At 52.6% G+C, this 17,237-nt stretch overlaps 13 non-coding genes across 13 annotated transcripts; 3 read left to right on the top strand and 10 right to left on the bottom strand.

Moving 5' to 3' along the window:
• Positions 1 to 31: 31 nt before the first annotated feature.
• Positions 32 to 103, bottom strand: TRNAW-CCA (transfer RNA tryptophan (anticodon CCA)). Its single transcript has one exon. It is a non-coding gene; the product is annotated as a tRNA-Trp (tRNA).
• Positions 104 to 356: 253 nt separating this feature from the next.
• On the bottom strand, positions 357 to 430 carry TRNAN-GUU (transfer RNA asparagine (anticodon GUU)). The gene has a single exon. It is a non-coding gene; the product is annotated as a tRNA-Asn (tRNA).
• A 1,705-nt stretch (positions 431 to 2,135) lies between these two features.
• Positions 2,136 to 2,206, top strand: TRNAV-GAC (transfer RNA valine (anticodon GAC)). The gene has a single exon. It is a non-coding gene; the product is annotated as a tRNA-Val (tRNA).
• A 71-nt stretch (positions 2,207 to 2,277) lies between these two features.
• Positions 2,278 to 2,349, bottom strand: TRNAW-CCA (transfer RNA tryptophan (anticodon CCA)). The gene has a single exon. It is a non-coding gene; the product is annotated as a tRNA-Trp (tRNA).
• Positions 2,350 to 2,602: 253 nt separating this feature from the next.
• TRNAN-GUU (transfer RNA asparagine (anticodon GUU)) lies at positions 2,603 to 2,676 on the bottom strand. Its single transcript has one exon. It is a non-coding gene; the product is annotated as a tRNA-Asn (tRNA).
• A 2,170-nt stretch (positions 2,677 to 4,846) lies between these two features.
• TRNAN-GUU (transfer RNA asparagine (anticodon GUU)) lies at positions 4,847 to 4,920 on the bottom strand. Its single transcript has one exon. It is a non-coding gene; the product is annotated as a tRNA-Asn (tRNA).
• A 2,168-nt stretch (positions 4,921 to 7,088) lies between these two features.
• Positions 7,089 to 7,162, bottom strand: TRNAN-GUU (transfer RNA asparagine (anticodon GUU)). Its single transcript has one exon. It is a non-coding gene; the product is annotated as a tRNA-Asn (tRNA).
• Positions 7,163 to 8,868: 1,706 nt separating this feature from the next.
• Positions 8,869 to 8,939, top strand: TRNAG-GCC (transfer RNA glycine (anticodon GCC)). Its single transcript has one exon. It is a non-coding gene; the product is annotated as a tRNA-Gly (tRNA).
• A 396-nt stretch (positions 8,940 to 9,335) lies between these two features.
• Positions 9,336 to 9,409, bottom strand: TRNAN-GUU (transfer RNA asparagine (anticodon GUU)). The gene has a single exon. It is a non-coding gene; the product is annotated as a tRNA-Asn (tRNA).
• Positions 9,410 to 11,254: 1,845 nt separating this feature from the next.
• Positions 11,255 to 11,326, bottom strand: TRNAW-CCA (transfer RNA tryptophan (anticodon CCA)). Its single transcript has one exon. It is a non-coding gene; the product is annotated as a tRNA-Trp (tRNA).
• A 253-nt stretch (positions 11,327 to 11,579) lies between these two features.
• On the bottom strand, positions 11,580 to 11,653 carry TRNAN-GUU (transfer RNA asparagine (anticodon GUU)). The gene has a single exon. It is a non-coding gene; the product is annotated as a tRNA-Asn (tRNA).
• A 3,948-nt stretch (positions 11,654 to 15,601) lies between these two features.
• TRNAG-GCC (transfer RNA glycine (anticodon GCC)) lies at positions 15,602 to 15,672 on the top strand. The gene has a single exon. It is a non-coding gene; the product is annotated as a tRNA-Gly (tRNA).
• A 70-nt stretch (positions 15,673 to 15,742) lies between these two features.
• TRNAW-CCA (transfer RNA tryptophan (anticodon CCA)) lies at positions 15,743 to 15,814 on the bottom strand. Its single transcript has one exon. It is a non-coding gene; the product is annotated as a tRNA-Trp (tRNA).
• Between the last annotated feature and the right edge of the window lie 1,423 nt (positions 15,815 to 17,237).

Raw genomic sequence — 17,237 nt, 5'->3', positions numbered from 1 at the left:
TAGACTTGGTGGGCAAAAAAATGTCAAAGAGTGACCCCGACGTGATTTGAACACGCAACCTTCTGATCTGGAGTCAGACGCGCTACCGTTGCGCCACGAGGTCCCTGTGCATGCAGTTCTCAGCCCCGGATCAAGAAATGCTTCTGTGCCTTTTATTGGCCCTCAGTACGCCTGTGGTTAAAGTAGAAGGCTTGGTGGCCCGTTTCCAGTCCTATTGGTGGAAATGACTAGAGGTGAAGAGATGAGAGAAGATAGAAATGTTGAGATAGAGCATGTCACGCAGGCAAAGCGAGAGCTCTAAGAGCAAAGCCAGACAGCTGTGTTTTAATTCAGGACTTGATGTAGGCAAAAGCATACGTCCCTGGGTGGGCTTGAACCACCAACCTTTCGGTTAACAGCCGAACGCGCTAACCGATTGCGCCACAGAGACCAACCACCGCAGTGAGCTTTTGGGACTCAATATATGTTTTTACCTTTGTGCTCCTGCCTGCAGCTCTAAGGTCCTGGCATAAGACAGGTAGGCTTAGACTCCATTGTGACATGTCTTACTTCTCTTAGAAGAAGGTTCTGAGTTGCCAGGCAGCTTATCTTCTGCCGGGCACACTTTCCTTTGCAGGCTTTCAGGTTGTGAATCCAGCACTGCTTAGGTGTCCATGTCAGACATGAGCAGCTCATTGAGCCCCACTGTGTGTTTTTTGTGGAGATACAACTCTCACACTAGAGGGAGCAGGCGGGAAGTGGGTGAGACTCACACAGGGTGGGTGGGGCAGTTAAAGGATGTTATCTAATAGTGTAATCGAGGAGTTGGGTTTTTTGTGCACTACACTTTAACCAGCGATTCTTTCTAAAAGGAAATCCCAGGGCAGTACCCGCAATGAGTGGCATCCCCACACCCGAGGTTGCATTGTGGTAGCTGTTCCCTGAGCCCATAGCCCCTGTCCCCATGTCGCCCTTTCTCCTCGTGTAACTCACCCCAGGTTCGGTGGCTCTGATACTTGCTGCTTCTGCTGCGCGATCATCCCCATGATCTGGGCCTTTGTACGAAATGTCATGTAAGATGACTTTATTCAGCACGGCGTTTGTCATTTGCTTGGTTGTCCTGTCACTGTTGGATGTTTTCTTGCGCAGACTACTGTCTAATGGTGGGAAGGCCACGAGACACGTGACTTTTCTCTTTCCTTGTTAGCATAGTTTCCTGCCACTGTCTTGGTGTGCTGCCAGCCTGTGAGACACGTGTCTTGCCCATCTCAGCTCCACTGTGGCATGTTAGATATGTCTTTGAGCAGAGTCCCGGTCCCAGAGCTGCTGCCTTCTCTGCACTCTGGCTTGTAAGACTGCAGGCAAAGGCCCTCCCTGGCCCCTCAGCCAGATAGATACATTTACCTGCAGGGCTCAGCTTTGGTGAAAGATATTGGCGAGAGAGAGGAAAGGGGACGGCCCGTGGTGCACCCCCTATTTTGCATAGAACCACAGCCTCCTGGGAGGGCAGAGACATGAGGGTTCTCAGGGAAAGCCCTCCCAGGAGTGTTGAAGGGCAGGACGTGAAACACAGCAATCCCGGAATGGCCTGGTCTAAGATGCCTGTGCAATAGGCCTGGCCCTAGGCTTCCGGGGCTCTTCCTCGGCAGAGGCCCCAGTGGTATGAGCCCGACCAGGGCTGTGCCCGACCAGGGCTGTAGGGCGCGTTGGGAGCGCGTTAGGGACGCGAAAGAGGGCGCAGGGCGCAGAACTCTGCCCGTTTCTCCCCAGGATTTTGGGGAGGACAGGGAATCTGGCCAGGTCAGTGACTAGGCTTTCCCAGAAGGAAAGTCCAGTGACAGTGGCATGTTGTGAAACACAAGATTGCTGGTGGTCTGGAGGGTGCTTTCTGTCAGCCACTTCTCCCGGGAGCAGCCAGAGAGCAGGCTGATGTCGTGCTCTGTCAAGCACAACACTGGCCCCAAACCACTGTCCTTAGCAAAAGCAGAAACATTCATAGTTTCAGTCTCCTGCATCTGATTCCTGCCATCAGCATGTGAACGTTTGGCAGTCCAAGGCTTGCCATGCAAACTTTGTTCATAGGTGTCCCATGCGAATGCATGGGCCTTATCACTACTGTCTACGGCAGGGCTCTCTGCTCAGCCTATGTAAGTGAAGCATTGGTGGTTCAGTGGTAGAATTCTCGCCTGACACGCGGGAGGCCCGGGTTCGATTCCCAGCCAATGCAAAGCGCCCTTCTTTTGGCTTTGCTTTAGAAGTCAGAGATATAGACTTGGTGGGGAAAAAAATGTCAAAGAGTGACCCCGACGTGATTTGAACACGCAACCTTCTGATCTGGAGTCAGACGCGCTACCGTTGCGCCACGAGGTCCCTGTGCATGCAGTTCTCAGCCCCGGATCAAGAAATGCTTCTGTGCCTTTTATTGGCCCTCAGTACGCCTGTGGTTAAAGTAGAAGGCTTGGTGGCCCGTTTCCAGTCCTATTGGTGGAAATGACTAGAGGTGAAGAGATGAGAGAAGATAGAAATGTTGAGATAGAGCATGTCACGCAGGCAAAGCGAGAGCTCTAAGAGCAAAGCCAGACAGCTGTGTTTTAATTCAGGACTTGATGTAGGCAAAAGCATACGTCCCTGGGTGGGCTTGAACCACCAACCTTTCGGTTAACAGCCGAACGCGCTAACCGATTGCGCCACAGAGACCAACCACCGCAGTGAGCGTGTTGGGACTCAATATATGTTTTTACCTTTGTGCTCCTGCCTGCAGCTCTAAGGTCCTGGCATAAGACAGGTAGGCTTAGACTCCATTGTGACATGTCTTACTTCTCTTAGAAGAAGGTTCTGAGTTGCCAGGCAGCTTATCTTCTGCCGGGCACACTTTCCTTTGCAGGCTTTCAGGTTGTGAATCCAGCACTGCTTAGGTGTCCATGTCAGACATGAGCAGCTCATTGAGCCCCACTGTGTGTTTTTTGTGGAGATACAACTCTCAGACTAGAGGGAGCAGGCGGGAAGTGGGTGAGACTCACACAGGGTGGGTGGGGCAGTTAAAGGATGTTATCTAATAGTGTAATCGAGGAGTTGGGTTTTTTGTGCACTACACTTTAACCAGCGATTCTTTCTAAAAGGAAATCCCAGGGCAGTACCCGCAATGAGTGGCATCCCCACACCCGAGGTTGCATTGTGGTAGCTGTTCCCTGAGCCCCTAGCCCCTGTCCCCATGTCGCCCTTTCTCCTCGTGTAACTCACCTCAGGTTCGGTGGCTCTGATACTTGCTGCTTCTGCGCGATCATCCCCATGATCTGGGCCTTTGTACGAAATGTCATGTAAGATGACTTTATTCAGCACAGCGTTTGTCATTTGCTTGGTTGTCCTGTCACTGTTGGATGTTTTCTTGCGCAGACTACTGTCTAATGGTGGGAAGGCCACGAGACACGTGACTTTTCTCTTTCCTTGTTAGCATAGTTTCCTGCCACTGTCTTGTTGTGCTGCCTGCCTGTGAGACACGTGTCTTGCCCATCTCAGCTCCACTGTGGCATGTTAGATATGTCTTTGAGCAGAGTCCCGGTCCCAGAGCTGCTGCCTTCTCTGCACTCTGGCTTGTAAGACTGCAGGCAAAGGCCCTCCCTGGCCCCTCAGCCAGATAGATACATTTACCTGCAGGGCTCAGCTTTGGTGAAAGATATTGGCGAGAGAGAGGAAAGGGGACGGCCCGTGGTGCACCCCCTATTTTGCATAGAACCACAGCCTCCTGGGAGGGCAGAGACAGGAGGGTTCTCAGGGAAAGCCCTCCCAGGAGTGTTGAAGGGCAGGACGTGAAACACAGCAATCCCGGAATGGCCTGGTCTAAGATGCCTGTGCAATAGGCCTGGCCCTAGGCTTCCGGGGCTCTTCCTCGGCAGAGGCCCCAGTGGTATGAGCCCGACCAGGGCTGTGCCCGACCAGGGCTGTAGGGCGCGTTGGGAGCGCGTTAGGGACGCGAAACAGGGTGCAGGGCGCAGAACTCTGCCCGTTTCTCCCCAGGATTTTGGGGAGGACAGGGAATCTGGCCAGGTCAGTGACTAGGCTTTCCCAGAAGGAAAGTCCAGTGACAGTGGCATGTTGTGAAACACAAGATTGCTGGTGGTCTGGAGGGTGCTTTCTGTCAGCCACTTCTCCCGGGAGCAGCCAGAGAGCAGGCTGATGTCGTGCTCTGTCAAGCACAACACTGGCCCCAAACCACTGTCCTTAGCAAAAGCAGAAACATTCATAGTTTCAGTCTCCTGCATCTGATTCCTGCCATCAGCATGTGAACGTTTGGCAGTCCAAGGCTTGCCATGCAAACTTTGTTCATAGGTGTCCCATGCGAATGCATGGGCCTCATCACTACTGTCTACGGCAGGGCTCTCTGCTCAGCCTATGTAAGTGAAGCATTGGTGGTTCAGTGGTAGAATTCTCGCCTGCCACGCGGGAGGCCCGGGTTCGATTCCCGGCCTATGCAAAGCGCCCTTCTTTTGGCTTTGCTTTAGAAGTCAGAGATATAGACTTGGTGGGCAAAAAAATGTCAAAGAGTGACCCCGACGTGATTTGAACATGCAACCTTCTGATCTGGAGTCAGACGCGCTACCGTTGCGCCACGAGGTCCCTGTGCATGCAGTTCTCAGCCCCGGATCAAGAAATGCTTCTGTGCCTTTTATTGGCCCTCAGTACGCCTGTGGTTAAAGTAGAAGGCTTGGTGTCCCGTTTCCAGTCCTATTGGTGGAAATGACTAGAGGTGAAGAGATGAGAGAAGATAGAAATGTTGAGATAGAGCATGTCACGCAGGCAAAGCGAGAGCTCTAAGAGCAAAGCCAGACAGCTGTGTTTTAATTCAGGACTTGATGTAGGCAAAAGCATACGTCCCTGGGTGGGCTTGAACCACCAACCTTTCGGTTAACAGCCGAACGCGCTAACCGATTGCGCCACAGAGACCAACCACCGCAGTGAGCGTGTTGGGACTCAATATATGTTTTTACCTTTGTGCTCCTGCCTGCAGCTCTAAGGTCCTGGCATAAGACAGGTAGGCTTAGACTCCATTGTGACATGTCTTACTTCTCTTAGAAGAAGGTTCTGAGTTGCCAGGCAGCTTATCTTCTGCCGGGCACACTTTCCTTTGCAGGCTTTCAGGTTGTGAATCCAGCACTGCTTAGGTGTCCATGTCAGACATGAGCAGCTCATTGAGCCCCACTGTGTGTTTTTTGTGGAGATACAACTCTCAGACTAGAGGGAGCAGGCGGGAAGTGGGTGAGACTCACACAGGGTGGGTGGGGCAGTTAAAGGATGTTATCTAATAGTGTAATCGAGGAGTTGGGTTTTTTGTGCACTACACTTTAACCAGCGATTCTTTCTAAAAGGAAATCCCAGGGCAGTACCCGCAATGAGTGGCATCCCCACACCCGAGGTTGCATTGTGGTAGCTGTTCCCTGAGCCCCTAGCCCCTGTCCCCATGTCGCCCTTTCTCCTCGTGTAACTCACCTCAGGTTCGGTGGCTCTGATACTTGCTGCTTCTGCGCGATCATCCCCATGATCTGGGCCTTTGTACGAAATGTCATGTAAGATGACTTTATTCAGCACAGCGTTTGTCATTTGCTTGGTTGTCCTGTCACTGTTGGATGTTTTCTTGCGCAGACTACTGTCTAATGGTGGGAAGGCCACGAGACACGTGACTTTTCTCTTTCCTTGTTAGCATAGTTTCCTGCCATTGTCTTGTTGTGCTGCCTGCCTGTGAGACACGTGTCTTGCCCATCTCAGCTCCACTGTGGCATGTTAGATATGTCTTTGAGCAGAGTCCCGGTCCCAGAGCTGCTGCCTTCTCTGCACTCTGGCTTGTAAGACTGCAGGCAAAGGCCCTCCCTGGCCCCTCAGCCAGATAGATACATTTACCTGCAGGGCTCAGCTTTGGTGAAAGATATTGGCGAGAGAGAGGAAAGGGGACGGCCCGTGGTGCACCCCCTATTTTGCATAGAACCACAGCCTCCTGGGAGGGCAGAGACATGAGGGTTCTCAGGGAAAGCCCTCCCAGGAGTGTTGAAGGGCAGGACGTGAAACACAGCAATCCCGGAATGGCCTGGTCTAAGATGCTTGTGCAATAGTCCTGGCCCTAGGCTTCCGGGGCTCCTCCTCGGCAGAGGCCCCAGTGGTATGAGCCCGACCAGGGCTGTGCCCGACCAGGGCTGTAGGGCGCGTTGGGAGCGCGTTAGGGACGCGAAAGAGGGCGCAGGGCGCAGAACTCTGCCCGTTTCTCCCCAGGATTTTGGGGAGGACAGGGAATCTGGCCAGGTCAGTGACTAGGCTTTCCCAGAAGGAAAGTCCAGTGACAGTGGCATGTTGTGAAACACAAGATTGCTGGTGGTCTGGAGGGTGCTTTCTGTCAGCCACTTCTCCCGGGAGCAGCCAGAGAGCAGGCTGATGTCGTGCTCTGTCAAGCACAACACTGGCCCCAAACCACTGTCTTAGCAAAAGCAGAAACATTCATAGTTTCAGTCTCCTGCATCTGATTCCTGCCATCAGCATGTGAACGTTTGGCAGTCCAAGGCTTGCCATGCAAACTTTGTTCATAGGTGTCCCATGCGAATGCATGGGCCTCATCACTACTGTCTACGGCAGGGCTCTCTGCTCAGCCTATGTAAGTGAAGCATTGGTGGTTCACTGGTAGAATTCTCGCCTGCCACGCGGGAGGCCCGGGTTCGATTCCGGCCAATGCAAAGCGCCCTTCTTTTGGCTTTGCTTTAGAAGTCAGAGATATAGACTTGGTGGGGAAAAAAATGTCAAAGAGTGACCCCGACGTGATTTGAACACGCAACCGTCTGATCTGGAGTCAGACGCGCTACCGTTGCGCCACGAGGTCCCTGTGCATGCAGTTCTCAGCCCCGGATCAAGAAATGCTTCTGTGCCTTTTATTGGCCCTCAGTACGCCTGTGGTTAAAGTAGAAGGCTTTGTGTCCCGTTTCCAGTCCTATTGGTGGAAATGACTAGAGGTGAAGAGATGAGAGAAGATAGAAATGTTGAGATAGAGCATGTCACGCAGGCAAAGCGAGAGCTCTAAGAGCAAAGCCAGACAGCTGTGTTTTAATTCAGGACTTGATGTAGACAAAAGCATACGTCCCTGGGTGGGCTTGAACCACCAACCTTTCGGTTAACAGCCGAACGCGCTAACCGATTGCGCCACAGAGACCAACCACCGCAGTGAGCGTGTTGGGACTCAATATATGTTTTTACCTTTGTGCTCCTGCCTGCAGCTCTAATGTCCTGGCATAAGACAGGTAGGCTTAGACTCCATTGTGACATGTCTTACTTCTCTTAGAAGAAGGTTCTGAGTTGCCAGGCAGCTTATCTTCTGCCGGGCACACTTTCCTTTGCAGGCTTTCAGGTTGTGAATCCAGCACTGCTTAGGTGTCCATGTCAGACATGAGCAGCTCATTGAGCCCCACTGTGTGTTTTTTGTGGAGATACAACTCTCAGACTAGAGGGAGCAGGCGGGAAGTGGGTGAGACTCACACAGGGTGGGTGGGGCAGTTAAAGGATGTTATCTAATAGTGTAATCGAGGAGTTGGGTTTTTTGTGCACTACACTTTAACCAGCGATTCTTTCTAAAAGGAAATCCCAGGGCAGTACCCGCAATGAGTGGCATCCCCACACCCGAGGTTGCATTGTGGTAGCTGTTCCCTGAGCCCATAGCCCCTGTCCCCATGTCGCCCTTTCTCCTCGTGTAACTCACCCCAGGTTCGGTGGCTCTGATACTTGCTGCTTCTGCTGCGCGATCATCCCCATGATCTGGGCCTTTGTACGAAATGTCATGTAAGATGACTTTATTCAGCACGGCGTTTGTCATTTGCTTGGTTGTCCTGTCACTGTTGGATGTTTTCTTGCGCAGACTACTGTCTAATGGTGGGAAGGCCACGAGACACGTGACTTTTCTCTTTCCTTGTTAGCATAGTTTCCTGCCACTGTCTTGGTGTGCTGCCAGCCTGTGAGACACGTGTCTTGCCCATCTCAGCTCCACTGTGGCATGTTAGATATGTCTTTGAGCAGAGTCCCGGTCCCAGAGCTGCTGCCTTCTCTGCACTCTGGCTTGTAAGACTGCAGGCAAAGGCCCTCCCTGGCCCCTCAGCCAGATAGATACATTTACCTGCAGGGCTCAGCTTTGGTGAAAGATATTGGCGAGAGAGAGGAAAGGGGACGGCCCGTGGTGCACCCCCTATTTTGCATAGAACCACAGCCTCCTGGGAGGGCAGAGACATGAGGGTTCTCAGGGAAAGCCCTCCCAGGAGTGTTGAAGGGCAGGACGTGAAACACAGCAATCCCGGAATGGCCTGGTCTAAGATGCCTGTGCAATAGGCCTGGCCCTAGGCTTCCGGGGCTCTTCCTCGGCAGAGGCCCCAGTGGTATGAGCCCGACCAGGGCTGTGCCCGACCAGGGCTGTAGGGCGCGTTGGGAGCGCGTTAGGGACGCGAAAGAGGGCGCAGGGCGCAGAACTCTGCCCGTTTCTCCCCAGGATTTTGGGGAGGACAGGGAATCTGGCCAGGTCAGTGACTAGGCTTTCCCAGAAGGAAAGTCCAGTGACAGTGGCATGTTGTGAAACACAAGATTGCTGGTGGTCTGGAGGGTGCTTTCTGTCAGCCACTTCTCCCGGGAGCAGCCAGAGAGCAGGCTGATGTCGTGCTCTGTCAAGCACAACACTGGCCCCAAACCACTGTCCTTAGCAAAAGCAGAAACATTCATAGTTTCAGTCTCCTGCATCTGATTCCTGCCATCAGCATGTGAACGTTTGGCAGTCCAAGGCTTGCCATGCAAACTTTGTTCATAGGTGTCCCATGCGAATGCATGGGCCTCATCACTACTGTCTACGGCAGGGCTCTCTGCTCAGCCTATGTAAGTGAAGCATTGGTGGTTCAGTGGTAGAATTCTCGCCTGCCACGCGGGAGGCCCGGGTTCGATTCCCGGCCAATGCAAAGCGCCCTTCTTTTGGCTTTGCTTTAGAAGTCAGAGATATAGACTTGGTGGGGAAAAAAATGTCAAAGAGTGACCCCGACGTGATTTGAACACGCAACCTTCTGATCTGGAGTCAGACGCGCTACCGTTGCGCCAGGAGGTCCCTGTGCATGCAGTTCTCAGCCCCGGATCAAGAAATGCTTCTGTGCCTTTTATTGGCCCTCAGTACACGTGTGGTTAAAGTAGAAGGCTTGGTGGCCCGTTTCCAGTCCTATTGGTGGAAATGACTAGAGGTGAAGAGATGAGAGAAGATAGAAATGTTGAGATAGAGCATGTCACGCAGGCAAAGCGAGAGCTCTAAGAGCAAAGCCAGACAGCTGTGTTTTAATTCAGGACTTGATGTAGGCAAAAGCATACGTCCCTGGGTGGGCTTGAACCACCAACCTTTCGGTTAACAGCCGAACGCGCTAACCGATTGCGCCACAGAGACCAACCACCGCAGTAAGCGTGTTGGGACTCAATATATGTTTTTACCTTTGTGCTCCTGCCTGCAGCTCTAAGGTCCTGGCATAAGACAGGTAGGCTTAGACTCCATTGTGACATGTCTTACTTCTCTTAGAAGAAGGTTCTGAGTTGCCAGGCAGCTTATCTTCTGCCGGGCACACTTTCCTTTGCAGGCTTTCAGGTTGTGAATCCAGCACTGCTTAGGTGTCCATGTCAGACATGAGCAGCTCATTGAGCCCCACTGTGTGTTTTTTGTGGAGATACAACTCTCAGACTAGAGGGAGCAGGCGGGAAGTGGGTGAGACTCACACAGGGTGGGTGGGGCAGTTAAAGGATGTTATCTAATAGTGTAATCGAGGAGTTGGGTTTTTTGTGCACTACACTTTAACCAGCGATTCTTTCTAAAAGGAAATCCCAGGGCAGTACCCGCAATGAGTGGCATCCCCACACCCGAGGTTGCATTGTGGTAGCTGTTCCCTGAGCCCCTAGCCCCTGTCCCCATGTCGCCCTTTCTCCTCGTGTAACTCACCTCAGGTTCGGTGGCTCTGATCCTTGCTGCTTCTGCGCGATCATCCCCATGATCTGGGCCTTTGTACGAAATGTCATGTAAGATGACTTTATTCAGCACGGCGTTTGTCATTTGCTTGGTTGTCCTGTCACTGTTGGATGTTTTCTTGCGCAGACTACTGTCTAATGGTAGGAAGGCCACGAGACACGTGACTTTTCTCTTTCCTTGTTAGCATAGTTTCCTGCCACTGTCTTGTTGTGCTGCCTGCCTGTGAGACACGTGTCTTGCCCATCTCAGCTCCACTGTGGCATGTTAGATATGTCTTTGAGCAGAGTCCCGGTCCCAGAGCTGCCGCCTTCTCTGCACTCTGGCTTGTAAGACTGCAGGCAAAGGCCCTCCCTGGCCCCTCAGCCAGATAGATACATTTACCTGCAGGGCTCAGCTTTGGTGAAAGATATTGGCGAGAGAGAGGAAAGGGGACGGCCCGTGGTGCACCCCCTATTTTGCATAGAACCACAGCCTCCTGGGAGGGCAGAGACATGAGGGTTCTCAGGGAAAGCCCTCCCAGGAGTGTTGAAGGGCAGGACGTGAAAAACAGCAATCCCGGAATGGCCTGGTCTAAGATGCCTGTGCAATAGGCCTGGCCCTAGGCTTCCGGGGCTCTTCCTCGGCAGAGGCCCCAGTGGTATGAGCCCGACCAGGGCTGTGCCCGACCAGGGCTGTAGGGCGCGTTGGGAGCGCGTTAGGGACGCGAAAGAGGGCGCAGGGCGCAGAACTCTGCCCGTTTCTCCCCAGGATTTTGGGGAGGACAGGGAATCTGGCCAGGTCAGTGACTAGGCTTTCCCAGAAGGAAAGTCCAGTGACAGTGGCATGTTGTGAAACACAAGATTGCTGGTGGTCTGGAGGGTGCTTTCTGTCAGCCACTTCTCCCGGGAGCAGCCAGAGAGCAGGCTGATGTCGTGCTCTGTCAAGCACAACACTGGCCCCAAACCACTGTCCTTAGCAAAAGCAGAAACATTCATAGTTTCAGTCTCCTGCATCTGATTCCTGCCATCAGCATGTGAACGTTTGGCAGTCCAAGGCTTGCCATGCAAACTTTGTTCATAGGTGTCCCATGCGAATGCATGGGCCTCATCACTACTGTCTACGGCAGGGCTCTCTGCTCAGCCTATGTAAGTGAAGCATTGGTGGTTCAGTGGTAGAATTCTCGCCTGCCACGCGGGAAGCCCGGGTTCGATTCCCGGCCAATGCAAAGCGCCCTTCTTTTGGCTTTGCTTTAGAAGTCAGAGATATAGACTTGGTGGGGAAAAAAATGTCAAAGAGTGACCCCGACGTGATTTGAACACGCAACCTTCTGATCTGGAGTCAGACGCGCTACCGTTGCGCCACGAGGTCCCTGTGCATGCAGTTCTCAGCCCCGGATCAAGAAATGCTTCTGTGCCTTTTATTGGCCCTCACTACGCCTGTGGTTAAAGTAGAATGCTTGGTGGCCCGTTTCCAGTCCTATTGGTGGAAATGACTAGAGGTGAAGAGATGAGAGAAGATAGAAATGTTGAGATAGAGCATGTCACTCAGGCAAAGCGAGAGCTCTAAGAGCAAAGCCAGACAGCTGTGTTTTAATTCAGGACTTGATGTAGGCAAAAGCATACGTCCCTGGGTGGGCTTGAACCACCAACCTTTCGGTTAACAGCCGAACACGCTAACCGATTGCGCCACAGAGACCAACCACCGCAGTGAGTGTGTTGGGACTCAATATATGTTTTTACCTTTGTGCTCCTGCCTGCAGCTCTAAGGTCCTGGCATAAGACAGGTAGGCTTAGACTCCATTGTGACATGTCTTACTTCTCTTAGAAGAAGGTTCTGAGTTGCCAGGCAGCTTATCTTCTGCCGGGCACACTTTCCTTTGCAGGCTTTCAGGTTGTGAATCCAGCACTGCTTAGGTGTCCATGTCAGACATGAGCAGCTCATTGAGCCCCACTGTGTGTTTTTTGTGGAGATACAACTCTCAGACTAGAGGGAGCAGGCGGGAAGTGGGTGAGACTCACACAGGGTGGGTGGGGCAGTTAAAGGATGTTATCTAATAGTGTAATCGAGGAGTTGGGTTTTTTGTGCACTACACTTTAACCAGCGATTCTTTCTAAAAGGAAATCCCAGGGCAGTACCCGCAATGAGTGGCATCCCCACACCCGAGGTTGCATTGTGGTAGCTGTTCCCTGAGCCCCTAGCCCCTGTCCCCATGTCGCCCTTTCTCCTCGTGTAACTCACCTCAGGTTCGGTGGCTCTGATACTTGCTGCTTCTGCGCGATCATCCCCATGATCTGGGCCTTTGTACGAAATGTCATGTAAGATGACTTTATTCAGCACAGCGTTTGTCATTTGCTTGGTTGTCCTGTCACTGTTGGATGTTTTCTTGCGCAGACTACTGTCTAATGGTGGGAAGGCCACGAGACACGTGACTTTTCTCTTTCCTTGTTAGCATAGTTTCCTGCCATTGTCTTGTTGTGCTGCCTGCCTGTGAGACACGTGTCTTGCCCATCTCAGCTCCACTGTGGCATGTTAGATATGTCTTTGAGCAGAGTCCCGGTCCCAGAGCTGCTGCCTTCTCTGCACTCTGGCTTGTAAGACTGCAGGCAAAGGCCCTCCCTGGCCCCTCAGCCAGATAGATACATTTACCTGCAGGGCTCAGCTTTGGTGAAAGATATTGGCGAGAGAGAGGAAAGGGGACGGCCCGTGGTGCACCCCCTATTTTGCATAGAACCACAGCCTCCTGGGAGGGCAGAGACATGAGGGTTCTCAGGGAAAGCCCTCCCAGGAGTGTTGAAGGGCAGGACGTGAAACACAGCAATCCCGGAATGGCCTGGTCTAAGATGCTTGTGCAATAGTCCTGGCCCTAGGCTTCCGGGGCTCCTCCTCGGCAGAGGCCCCAGTGGTATGAGCCCGACCAGGGCTGTGCCCGACCAGGGCTGTAGGGCGCGTTGGGAGCACGTTAGGGACGCGAAAGAGGGCGCAGGGCGCAGAACTCTGCCCGTTTCTCCCCAGGATTTTGGGGAGGACAGGGAATCTGGCCAGGTCAGTGACTAGGCTTTCCCAGAAGGAAAGTCCAGTGACAGTGGCATGTTGTGAAACACAAGATTGCTGGTGGTCTGGAGGGTGCTTTCTGTCAGCCACTTCTCCCGGGAGCAGCCAGAGAGCAGGCTGATGTCGTGCTCTGTCAAGCACAACACTGGCCCCAAACCACTGTCTTAGCAAAAGCAGAAACATTCATAGTTTCAGTCTCCTGCATCTGATTCCTGCCATCAGCATGTGAACGTTTGGCAGTCCAAGGCTTGCCATGCAAACTTTGTTCATAGGTGTCCCATGCGAATGCATGGGCCTCATCACTACTGTCTACGGCAGGGCTCTCTGCTCAGCCTATGTAAGTGAAGCATTGGTGGTTCACTGGTAGAATTCTCGCCTGCCACGCGGGAGGCCCGGGTTCGATTCCGGCCAATGCAAAGCGCCCTTCTTTTGGCTTTGCTTTAGAAGTCAGAGATATAGACTTGGTGGGGAAAAAAATGTCAAAGAGTGACCCCGACGTGATTTGAACACGCAACCGTCTGATCTGGAGTCAGACGCGCTACCGTTGCGCCACGAGGTCCCTGTGCATGCAGTTCTCAGCCCCGGATCAAGAAATGCTTCTGTGCCTTTTATTGGCCCTCAGTACGCCTGTGGTTAAAGTAGAAGGCTTTGTGTCCCGTTTCCAGTCCTATTGGTGGAAATGACTAGAGGTGAAGAGATGAGAGAAGATAGAAATGTTGAGATAGAGCATGTCACGCAGGCAAAGCGAGAGCTCTAAGAGCAAAGCCAGACAGCTGTGTTTTAATTCAGGACTTGATGTAGACAAAAGCATACGTCCCTGGGTGGGCTTGAACCACCAACTTTTCGGTTAACAGCCGAACGCGCTAACCGATTGCGCCACAGAGACCAACCACCGCAGTGAGCGTGTTGGGACTCAATATATGTTTTTACCTTTGTGCTCCTGCCTGCAGCTCTAATGTCCTGGCATAAGACAGGTAGGCTTAGACTCCATTGTGACATGTCTTACTTCTCTTAGAAGAAGGTTCTGAGTTGCCAGGCAGCTTATCTTCTGCCGGGCACACTTTCCTTTGCAGGCTTTCAGGTTGTGAATCCAGCACTGCTTAGGTGTCCATGTCAGACATGAGCAGCTCATTGAGCCCCACTGTGTGTTTTTTGTGGAGATACAACTCTCAGACTAGAGGGAGCAGGCGGGAAGTGGGTGAGACTCACACAGGGTGGGTGGGGCAGTTAAAGGATGTTATCTAATAGTGTAATCGAGGAGTTGGGTTTTTTGTGCACTACACTTTAACCAGCGATTCTTTCTAAAAGGAAATCCCAGGGCAGTACCCGCAATGAGTGGCATCCCCACACCCGAGGTTGCATTGTGGTAGCTGTTCCCTGAGCCCATAGCCCCTGTCCCCATGTCGCCCTTTCTCCTCGTGTAACTCACCCCAGGTTCGGTGGCTCTGATACTTGCTGCTTCTGCTGCGCGATCATCCCCATGATCTGGGCCTTTGTACGAAATGTCATGTAAGATGACTTTATTCAGCACGGCGTTTGTCATTTGCTTGGTTGTCCTGTCACTGTTGGATGTTTTCTTGCGCAGACTACTGTCTAATGGTGGGAAGGCCACGAGACACGTGACTTTTCTCTTTCCTTGTTAGCATAGTTTCCTGCCACTGTCTTGGTGTGCTGCCAGCCTGTGAGACACGTGTCTTGCCCATCTCAGCTCCACTGTGGCATGTTAGATATGTCTTTGAGCAGAGTCCCGGTCCCAGAGCTGCTGCCTTCTCTGCACTCTGGCTTGTAAGACTGCAGGCAAAGGCCCTCCCTGGCCCCTCAGCCAGATAGATACATTTACCTGCAGGGCTCAGCTTTGGTGAAAGATATTGGCGAGAGAGAGGAAAGGGGACGGCCCGTGGTGCACCCCCTATTTTGCATAGAACCACAGCCTCCTGGGAGGGCAGAGACATGAGGGTTCTCAGGGAAAGCCCTCCCAGGAGTGTTGAAGGGCAGGACGTGAAACACAGCAATCCCGGAATGGCCTGGTCTAAGATGCCTGTGCAATAGGCCTGGCCCTAGGCTTCCGGGGCTCTTCCTCGGCAGAGGCCCCAGTGGTATGAGCCCGACCAGGGCTGTGCCCGACCAGGGCTGTAGGGCGCGTTGGGAGCGCGTTAGGGACGCGAAAGAGGGCGCAGGGCGCAGAACTCTGCCCGTTTCTCCCCAGGATTTTGGGGAGGACAGGGAATCTGGCCAGGTCAGTGACTAGGCTTTCCCAGAAGGAAAGTCCAGTGACAGTGGCATGTTGTGAAACACAAGATTGCTGGTGGTCTGGAGGGTGCTTTCTGTCAGCCACTTCTCCCGGGAGCAGCCAGAGAGCAGGCTGATGTCGTGCTCTGTCAAGCACAACACTGGCCCCAAACCACTGTCCTTAGCAAAAGCAGAAACATTCATAGTTTCAGTCTCCTGCATCTGATTCCTGCCATCAGCATGTGAACGTTTGGCAGTCCAAGGCTTGCCATGCAAACTTTGTTCATAGGTGTCCCATGCGAATGCATGGGCCTCATCACTACTGTCTACGGCAGGGCTCTCTGCTCAGCCTATGTAAGTGAAGCATTGGTGGTTCAGTGGTAGAATTCTCGCCTGCCACGCGGGAGGCCCGGGTTCGATTCCCGGCCAATGCAAAGCGCCCTTCTTTTGGCTTTGCTTTAGAAGTCAGAGATATAGACTTGGTGGGAAAAAAATGTCAAAGAGTGACCCCGACGTGATTTGAACACGCAACCTTCTGATCTGGAGTCAGACGCGCTACCGTTGCGCCACGAGGTCCCTGTGCATGCAGTTCTCAGCCCCGGATCAAGAAATGCTTCTGTGCCTTTTATTGGCCCTCAGTACGCCTGTGGTTAAAGTAGAAGGCTTGGTGGCCCGTTTCCAGTCTTATTGGTGGAAATGACTAGAGGTGAAGAGATGAGAGAAGATAGAAATGTTGAGATAGAGCATGTCACGCAGGCAAAGCGAGAGCTCTAAGAGCAAAGCCAGACAGCTGTGTTTTAATTCAGGACTTGATGTAGGCAAAAGCATACGTTCCTGGGTGGGCTTGAACCACCAACCTTTCAGTTAACAGCCGAACGCGCTAACCGATTGCGCCACAGAGACCAACCACCGCAGTGAGCGTGTTGGGACTCAATATATGTTTTTACCTTTGTGCTCCTGCCTGCAGCTCTAAGGTCCTGGCATAAGACAGGTAGGCTTAGACTCCATTGTGACATGTCTTACTTCTCTTAGAAGAAGGTTCTGAGTTGCCAGGCAGCTTATCTTCTGCCGGGCACACTTTCCTTTGCAGGCTTTCAGGTTGTGAATCCAGCACTGCTTAGGTGTCCATGTCAGACATGAGCAGCTCATTGAGCCCCACTGTGTGTTTTTTGTGGAGATACAACTCTCAGACTAGAGGGAGCAGGCGGGAAGTGGGTGAGACTCACACAGGGTGGGTGGGGCAGTTAAAGGATGTTATCTAATAGTGTAATCGAGGAGTTGGGTTTTTTGTGCACTACACTTTAACCAGCGATTCTTTCTAAAAGGAAATCCCAGGGCAGTACCCGCAATGAGTGGCATCCCCACACCCGAGGTTGCATTGTGGTAGCTGTTCCCTGAGCCCCTAGCCCCTGTCCCCATGTCGCCCTTTCTCCTCGTGTAACTCACCTCAGGTTCGGTGGCTCTGATACTTGCTGCTTCTGCGCGATCATCCCCATGATCTGGGCCTTTGTACGAAATGTCATGTAAGATGACTTTATTCAGCACAGCGTTTGTCATTTGCTTGGTTGTCCTGTCACTGTTGGATGTTTTCTTGCGCAGACTACTGTCTAATGGTGGGAAGGCCACGAGACACGTGACTTTTCTCTTTCCTTGTTAGCATAGTTTCCTGCCATTGTCTTGTTGTGCTGCCTGCCTGTGAGACACGTGTCTTGCCCATCTCAGCTCCACTGTGGCATGTTAGATATGTCTTTGAGCAGAGTCCCGGTCCCAGAGCTGCTGCCTTCTCTGCACTCTGGCTTGTAAGACTGCAGGCAAAGGCCCTCCCTGGCCCCTCAGCCAGATAGATACATTTACCTGCAGGGCTCAGCTTTGGTGAAAGATATTGGCGAGAGAGAGGAAAGGGGACGGCCCGTGGTGCACCCCCTATTTTGCATAGAACCACAGCCTCCTGGGAGGGCAGAGACATGAGGGTTCTCAGGGAAAGCCCTCCCAGGAGTGT

The sequence above is a fragment of the Pleurodeles waltl genome, chromosome 4_1 (genome assembly GCF_031143425.1).
Source record: "Pleurodeles waltl isolate 20211129_DDA chromosome 4_1, aPleWal1.hap1.20221129, whole genome shotgun sequence".
NCBI lineage: Eukaryota > Metazoa > Chordata > Amphibia > Caudata > Salamandridae > Pleurodeles > Pleurodeles waltl.
This window is presented reverse-complemented; position numbering and strand designations above follow the sequence as displayed.